The sequence below is a fragment of the Manis javanica genome, chromosome 5 (assembly GCF_040802235.1).
Source record: "Manis javanica isolate MJ-LG chromosome 5, MJ_LKY, whole genome shotgun sequence".
Lineage (NCBI taxonomy): Eukaryota > Metazoa > Chordata > Mammalia > Pholidota > Manidae > Manis > Manis javanica.
The window spans coordinates 94384345-94393411 of record NC_133160.1 but is presented as its reverse complement, the minus strand read 5'-3'; the positions used below and the strand labels follow the sequence as shown (position 1 = coordinate 94393411).

The 9067-nt window shown below is 36.3% G+C and overlaps 1 pseudogene; it reads left to right on the top strand.

Moving 5' to 3' along the window:
* Positions 1–2799: 2799 nt before the first annotated feature.
* On the top strand, positions 2800–8157 carry LOC140849730 (DNA (cytosine-5)-methyltransferase 1-like; annotated as a pseudogene).
* The last annotated feature ends 910 nt before the right edge of the window (positions 8158–9067 follow it).

The following is a 9067-nucleotide window of genomic DNA, read 5'->3' as shown; positions in this document are numbered from 1 at the left end:
TTGAAACTAAAAAATATAGGATAGATACTTCATATACATTGTCTCACAAAATACTCACTGCTCTGAAATTTGTGTATGATCATCTCTAGATTAAAGAAAGTGAGGTTTAGAGAGGTGAAGCTCTTGTCCATAGTCACATAGGAAGTAATTGGCAGAGCAGATTCAAATTATATTTATAGGATTTCAAAGCTGTGCTCCTTTTTTTCTATATGGCTTTGCAGTCTCAATTCAGGATTAGACATGAAACACTTTCAAGTACATTTATCATCCCACTTGAGGAGCCCACACATTTCCCATACTTATTGGGAGTAGATAGAGGAACATTTGAGGTAAGCTAACTGGACTCATTTTGTCTGTGTGGAGAAATTCAGACATCTGTGTGGTTAAAAAAAAAGGGTGGATAAAAAATGTAGTAGAAAATAGAGAACTGACCTCATATGAAAATGTATTTCTGTAGGTTTAAGTGTCTAGTGTGCTTGTACTTTTCTCCAATTACTAAGATGTGATTCTTCGGGTCAAGTTTGCCAGGTTATGCCATGTCAAATGGCCACAGGGCCTTTCAAAGAACAAGTCACTGTTTGACTTGCAAAACCTGGCATAAAGTTCCCATGTGCAATAATGAACAGAAACATAAAGAACCTAGAGATGAGTGACTCCATTCTTGATATGATTGATTATGGAGAGTCATAGTGATGTGGGAGTGATCCCTAAATGGAATAGCTATAAGGAAATACATCCTTTGTCCATGAAGATGAGTCTAGGAAGAGGGTATAATATTGAACATGAATTATGGTTTGGATTAGGAAGTGATAGATGAGATCCTTCTATTGATATTCAGTGGAACCCAGGGGCTATTTGAGATGGTTAGGAAATGTAACTGCTTTTGATTAGACAGATGTATGGCAAGAAGGGTCTTTAAAGTACTTTAGTTGACATGACCTTTCTTTATATCCTTAGGAGTAGCACATTCACTGCAATTTCTTAAAGTCCTGGGGCTATCTACATATCACTGTTTTGTTCTTTCAATCTCTCTCCAATCCATTCCCCTAGGATTACATATTGGTCATCTTTGAAGAAGAAAAGAAATACCAATATTCCCAAAATTGGCTATGCAAAATTGTGAGAGATTAATTCACACCTATATTTGTTTTGTTGTAATCTAAGTATAGAATTTTATTAAGACTAAGAAGAGAGAGAGAGAGAGAGAGAGAGAGAGAGAGAGGCTGAGAGAGAGAGAACAAAAACCCATGAGATCCACTTATTGCAAAGATATCTCATTAAGGGTATGATAAACAGTTTTGATTTCTGCTTAGGAAATTTTGTTGAGCATGTGAACTGCTGTCATGTTCCGCTCTTCTCCACACCCCCTGCCACCACACTACTGTCCCTGATCTTCAAATTCTGGGGCATGGGGGGATTTTGCTCCTAGTCTTTTGTTTCTGCTTCCCTCTGTTTCAAGGGGTTTACCTGTCTGTCATGTTTCATAGACACTGAGAGACTCTCATACAACTCTAGGAATAAGGCCTTTGCACCTTCTTGAGGATTAAAGTAGATTTGTTCCAAGGACATTGTCTTCCTTATTCAGAACTCCTTTTGACTTTTGATTGTGATGAAAACTATCAGATGTGATCTTAGCCTTAAACTGCTCCTCCCATTATCCTCTTTCCTTCCTTTATCTTCTTCACTTTTCTTCCTAGAGCCCAACCCCTTCAACCACACACAAGGCCCTCCTGAAATTTCCTGCTGAATTTTCTGATTTGCTTCAACTATTAACTGAAGAATCAGGATGCTAAAAAAAAAATCAACAAACAAACATGTATTTTCCTTTCTCATATTCACTCTTACAAAGTGCAAGGTGAAATGCCTTTACCTTTTTATCAGGGGTAGACCAAGTTAATATAGAACAAAGACCTGGCTACTAGATGAAGTTGTAGATTTAAGGAAAAGAAAGAATGTCTAACTGCGTGTCAGTCACTGTGCCAAACACTTTTACATGTTTAAGGAGAGTTTTGGCTTTGTAGGTTGGCTGTCACATCCATTAGGATAAGCAAGAAGACAGGAAACTAGATCAGAAGATCTGGATGTTATTGGACTCTGTTGGTTTCTGTTCTTCATGGATGAAGTGTGTGTATGAGGGAAATTACGGGACAAGATGATGAGTAAACCCAATTACATTTTGGTACCTCAGGAAACTTTAACAGCAGCATAGACATGCTCTGAGTAGTCTTATAATTCAGTTAGTAAGATGAAATTTTAGCAGAAGACAATTTTGGTTTTCGGAGCAGATAATTTTCACTTCTACCACTATGTACATGCATATTAACTGAAGATGATGAAAAAAGTGTTCACTTTTTATTTGTTCTTTTCCTCTTCACAACCTTGGATTTAAGAGAAGTAGACATGATTTCTGGCAGCATGTGCATATGTGCATGCTTGTGTGTGTGTGTTGGTGCATGTGTGTGTGCCTATGGACTGGTGTTGTGTTTAATTTTTCTGTCCTTTAGTTATACCAATGTTAAAATGAGGATGGTAATATTACACCAAGATTAGTGAGAACATGAATTAAGTAATGCCTGTTAAGTTCCTATAGCTCCTTTGAGAAAGGTATTGTCATTTGAGTCAAGTTCATTTGTAAGTGACTAAAGATGTAAAAATCAAGAATTTACTTGACTTCTTTTGATTTGTATTGTAAAATTTCAAGTATATTGGTAGTTTGTGTTTCCACTATAATAGGACTCTATACTTAGGTTCAAATCTAAGACAAAGCTTATATTATGCAACATAGGCAGGAGTTTCGTGATGAATAAGAATGTGAGTATACAATAAAATTATTCACATTTTTAATGTGTTACATGATTAAAAGAATGAAGGCATTTGGTAAAAATAGAGAAGATATCCAACTATTAATCTTTTTACTAGAGTCTGCCATTATGTATACATATATATATAGGCTATTTTCTTAAATGGATCATATTCAAAAATTTAAAACCCAAGTAAGTGGAGAAAATTTTAACCACAACTTTCTCAAAGGAGTTGTTTTCCTTAAAATTGTAGCTTTTACCCTTCATTGTAACACTGATCCTATCAGGTGTCTCCTGAGAGGGGTGACTCCTCTGCTTAGGTAAAAGTGCAGTGTCAGTCAAGGATCTTCACTAGAAATAAACCAAAACCAAGCATGGTTGGCTCAGACACAAACATGATTTAATAAAGGATTGTAAGTAGTTCACAGAATCTTGGATGGTTAGAGAATTATGCTTGGACGCTGTGTAGTTCAGAACAATACCCAAAACATACCACAAACTGTTGATGATCCACAGCTTGTGTCACCAGCACTTGATGCTACTGCAGGAAACCTGATTTTTGCTGATTTTGGATCTGGTTGATGTTGTCTTTGTCACAAAGTTCTGAGGCTTCCAGGGGATGAGCATCATGGGCAAAGCAAGTACACAGTGAGAGTCATGGAGGCTGAACCCACCAGGGCCTCAACAGCAGTACAAGGCTGAAGAAGCTACTTTTTTGTTTGTTAATTGATGTAGCCAAGATCATGGAACCTCCCCTATGCCCACCAAGTATATAGGCACTCCAGGAAACCAAGCATATAGGCACTAAAGAAATCATAAGGAATAACACGAGGAAATAGTCTGTAGATTTGACAAAGTTTTTGAGATGCTTGGAGTTAATTGTTGGTGAGTCAAATGGATTTTTTGTAATGAGTCCCTCTGCAAGTATTTGACATCTTCTGCAAAAGCTGTGAACTACTTTGGGAACATGAGTTAGTAGAGTCAAAATAAAACAATGTTTTGGGTTTTATCACCCATAAAATCATAACATTAAGTGGGAAATACTAAGAAAAAGTTAGGAAAAAGGTCATAGAGTGGTGGTATGAAAATAACGTCCAAAATAGAATTAAACGATGACCTAACCAATAAAGAAAAATCATCATGAAGCTACATATATATATGTACTAAACTCTGAACTAGATATATATATATATATCTAGTTCAGAGTATATAATCTGAAGCAAGTTTCATTTGTCTGATAATATTTAGGCAAAATAAATAAATAAATAAATATATATATTTAGTAATCTCAAGAGCCAAGTAATGAGTTGCAACATTTTATTAGTTAGCTTGGGCTGCCCTAATAAATGACCATAAACTCGGGGGCTTAAACAACAGAAATTTATTTCAAGTATTTGAAATATCCTGGATATCCCAGATCAAGGCCCAGCAGGGTGTGGTTTCTGGGGAAAGCTCCCTTCCAGGCTTGCAGACAGCTGCCTTTTCCTGCATCTGCACAGAGCCTTTCCTCTGAATGTGCACACAGACACAGAGCTCTCTTGTGTCTCTTCTTATAAGGACACTAATCTTACTGGATCAGGGCTCCCACCTTTATGACTTCATTTGACCTTGATTAGCTCCTTCTAGGCCCTATCTTCAAATAGAGTTACACTGGGGGGTTAGGGCTTCCACGTACAGATTGAGAGAGGATGCAATGCAGTCCGTAGCAAACATTAAGCATATCTTATGTAATACTGTTGATACTGTACATTGTTAGGGATTTTTGTGGCTAAGTATTTTTAACCCAGTCACATGTCATGGTGAGGTATAGTAGAGCAAAATATGTATATACATAGATATATATTTGATATATGTGATCAAATATGTAGTACATTTTGGTTTAAATTCACAGCATTTACTCAACATCAAAAAGTGCTAAGTGTTTTTGGGTACACATATTTCATTAATGGATATAATAATCTTATAGCAGCACTATGTAATTTATATTAACTTAAGTGGGATTGAACATGTCTTTGGGAAACCACTTCTACTCATAGGAGTATAATGAGTAAGATGTAATAAAATATGACTTTATTTTATTTTATTTTTTAGGGGTTTCTTGAGAACTAAATCATAGGAACTTGCCTATAGTTGAGATGCTATTACCTAAGTTTAGGATTTACAAAGGGCTAGGGTAACACTCTGGATTTCTGGATATCTAAATTTCTTGGGAGCTTTTTAAAGAACTATGTGACTTTGGCTTTGCCAACCATGTCTAATTTGCAGACATGCATATCTATTTATACACAGGAGAATCCTGAGAGAATATTTTTCCTTAAGTGCCCTGATAAATCCAACCACTCTGAGTGGGAAGTGTCAGTAGGGAAACTTACTTGCTTCTCCTATCATCTTTAATACACTGCTCAAAAACCAGTAGAGATGTTGAATACAGGAGGGGCTATAGCAGTAATTGTTCTGAGAACTATAATTTACACCATTGCTTGGTCTGGCCATACTGTAGATTTAAAAGACATTTTTGATGGGGTTACTTAAGGTATTTTCAAATCCCAAATCTGCATTAATATAGCAAAAAGCCTAATGCAATATTAAAAATAAGTTTAAAAAGAAACCAAGCATATAGGTGAAAAAAACCATACCATATGCATCAGAGATTGCAAACTAGAACATTGATTATAATGACCATGTCAGTGTAAACATTTATCTTAAGATAGCATATGTGTATTTTAAGTTATAATGAACAGCAAAGCATTTCTTCCTTCCCCTCACCTAGTGTGGAGTATACAATCTAAAGTAAGTTTCATTTGTTTGATAATATGTTAGGCATTATATATTATCTAGATATTCACAAAGGTTGATGTGTATTTCTTGTTTGCCTGTGGCTAAGACCACAGGGATTTGTTGAGTTGATTATATATATTACTTTCCTTGAGGTAACACTTACTTTTCCCTTTTTAGAGCAAAAAGACCTCATTGTACAATTTGTTTTCACCAAAGGATTTATTTGTTTATTTCATGGACATATTTATTATGGAACATTTTGGAACTAGAACAGGTTTTATCCATGATATATTATAAGCATAGTTAAATTGGTGAACAGAGACAAACAAGCAAACCAAGTTTTCTTAGAGACCATAAATATGTGTTCAAATGTTGACTAAATAAGAATTTTCCACTAGGCCTTGAAAACATGGATTTATAGTTTTGTAAAATAATGAATATTATTAGTGGTAATTTTAAGCACGATTGACTTTTTTTTATTGTAGGGAGGTGTTTGGAATAATAAAGTGAGATTATATGTTTTATTCCTATTCTTTTTACCATGACATTTTATTTTAAAGAATCCAAATTAATAGTTTATTTGGGTTTTCATTTAAACATTTAAGTGATAATCTTGCTATGTCATAGTAATATTTTCAATTCTCAATGAAAAAAAGGAAACTTTTAACAAAACATGAACCTGCTAAATATTTATTATCCTGAGCAATAAGGAGAGGTTTTTGGTTCGATTACTCTGGTACAATTGGAAGATAATAAAATAAAATAAATACTAGTTGAATTTTAAATATATTTCATCTTTATTGAAGTGTGTATTAACATTATTTTTATTTATAATATTGGTTAAATTTATTTAAAACTGTACAAGGTAGGAGAAGGTCCATAGAAACATCAGGAAAGTTTAGTTTTGTTATGTTTCAGTAACAAATTTAGAAATTTTTCTAAATATTTATTCTTGCAGTGTGATTAAAATTTTAGAATAAATCACTAATTGAAGTGTTTGTATTGTTCTTCTTTCCTCATTCTAATACCCATTATTTGTTGAGGTATTTCACAGCAAGGATGTCCATGTCCTACTTTCTGAAATCTGTGAAAATGCTACATTGCATGGCAAAGGGAAATTAAAATGGAAGGTGGAATTAAAGTTGCTAATCAGACAACCTTAAGATGGGGAGATTTTCCTGGAATAGTTATTGGTCCAAGGTGATCACAAGGATTTTTAACTGTGGAGGAGGTGCTAGAGAGTTGGTCATTGATTTGGTTTGTGAAGGACTTGGCCCCACCCTTGCTGGCTTTGAAGGTAGAGGAAGAGGCTATTAGCCAAGGAATGTCTGTAGCTCTAGGAGATGGAAACAGTAAGGAAACTTGTTTTTCTTTAGAGCCTGAAGAAAGGAACACAGCTGTGTTGACACTGTTGTCAGTCAGGAATCACTCAGCTCCTAGCGGCTGTCCTCAGGTCCTAGGCACTTGGCCCTCTCCCATGACAACCACTTAATTCTTTAAGGTCAGCAGAAGAATCTTTCTACTGTAATGCAATAGTGTCTTTTAGAATGTGACTTAATCATGAAAGTGACTATCCTTTCAGGACCAGAGTTTGGAGGCTATCTTGGAATTCAATCAAATCTAAGATTTGTCCTTGGAGAATGAAGCTCATGTTTTCAGTTGGGAAGTGAATGGACGTCTAGAAAACGGGAGCCAGACAAGTGGTGAGGGCCGCAGAGTGGGAACGGCAAAGGACAACAAATCCCCCAAACCCGTCTTCCAGAACCAAGTCCGACGGAGAGGCAAAATCCAAAGTTTCATAGAGTCTCAGGATCACCAGGCCAACTGCCAGGCCGACCATGACCCCGTCTCACTTCGCAAGGGTTCCTGCCGAACGGAACCCGGGTAGGTGCCTGACGCGGTGAGAGCAGACGACTCTGTCCGCGAAGTAGAAAAAGACCAGGAGAAAAGGAGACGTAGGGTCACAGAACCCTGCCACAGAACCCGAAAGAGTAACGCACATGGGGGAAGAGGAAGGAAGAAAAGAGGCTCAGAAGTCAAACCAGAGAACCAGCACCTAACAGAAACCCAAGGAGAAGCTGAGCAGAGAAATGAGGCCGTTTCAGTCTGAAATGGGTGGAGACGAGAGAGGTGAAAAGAGGCACAGGAGTCATCCCAAAGATCTAGCCATCCAACGGTGACCTGAAGAGAAAGACGCTGAAAGTGCAGTCACAAGTTTCTGATGAGAGAGATGAGGCCGACAAGTTCTGGAGATGGCAAGTCCAAGAGCCAAGGCCAGAGACCTAGACCACACTCTCTCACTCCACATGCACCTGCACACACACACCTACACACACGCGCGCGCGCACACACACACACACGTACATTTGTTCATCACTTATAAGACATACCAGCTTCTTATAATATTTGAGTTTTTCAACTGTTTTTTACCAAGTCCAGTCATAATATTTCATTGTTGTAGCCACCAGATTCCATCTGACTCCTGAAAACACCATGATAAATGACAGAGAATTTCTCTGTGCACCACTTCCCTTATGACACTCAATTGCATACCCACCATCACCAAAACCCCGTGCTTATTGACACTAACACATTAGATACTCTTTTAATGTTTATTTACATTAAATAATTTTTTAAAAATCTGTGAGTTAAGTAAAAATTAATATCTAGCTCTGTATTTCTGATAGAAGAAACTGTAACAGAGAGAACTTCCCACTGATCTAGCACTTTACATTCTCAGTGATTCAAGTGATCAGTTAAATCCTAACACTCTTATGCAGCAGATTTGGCATTTTTATAAATGAGAAAACTTACAGCTAAGGTCTTTAGTCAAGTCATTCTGATAGTCTGGGAATGCATGCCTTTACAATCATATTTCTCACAGGAAAAATTATTGAACAAATTTCACTGAAAGATAATAAATGCAACAAATTATAAAATACACTTTTACTATAGTAAATTTCTAAAATTATTTGGTAATTTTATGAGTAAAAGGAGGTTACTGAATATGTAAAATACTGTGTGCATGCCCATATGTGGAGAAAATTGTTAAGTGCAGTTAGAAAACATGAAGGAGGCCTTAAGAAGCATGAATTCTGTGCATGCATTTAGATTCCCCTCCCCAGTGCCTAGCCCTGCTTCCTGACCCAACTTTATTACTCATAGACTAAAAAAGCAAACCACTGTAACACACTGTGGATGACTCCTTTTTTGTTAGTGCTACTTTAAATTTTTCAAAAATATAACAAAAATATGTTTAATGTGTCATGTTATGATTTTAAGGAAAAACCCGTAGTTTGAATACTTAACATTTTTCTAGAAAGATTGCAATGGCTCATCAAGGAAAAAACAGCGTATCTTTCTGAAAGGAACTTCAGTTAACCAAAAGATTTGTTTCTGATTTGGGGGCCTAGGCAAGCACGTACTGCAAATCCCCTTTGGTTACAGAATGAAAAACATCTTATTGATTTTATAAAAATCAAAAAGAA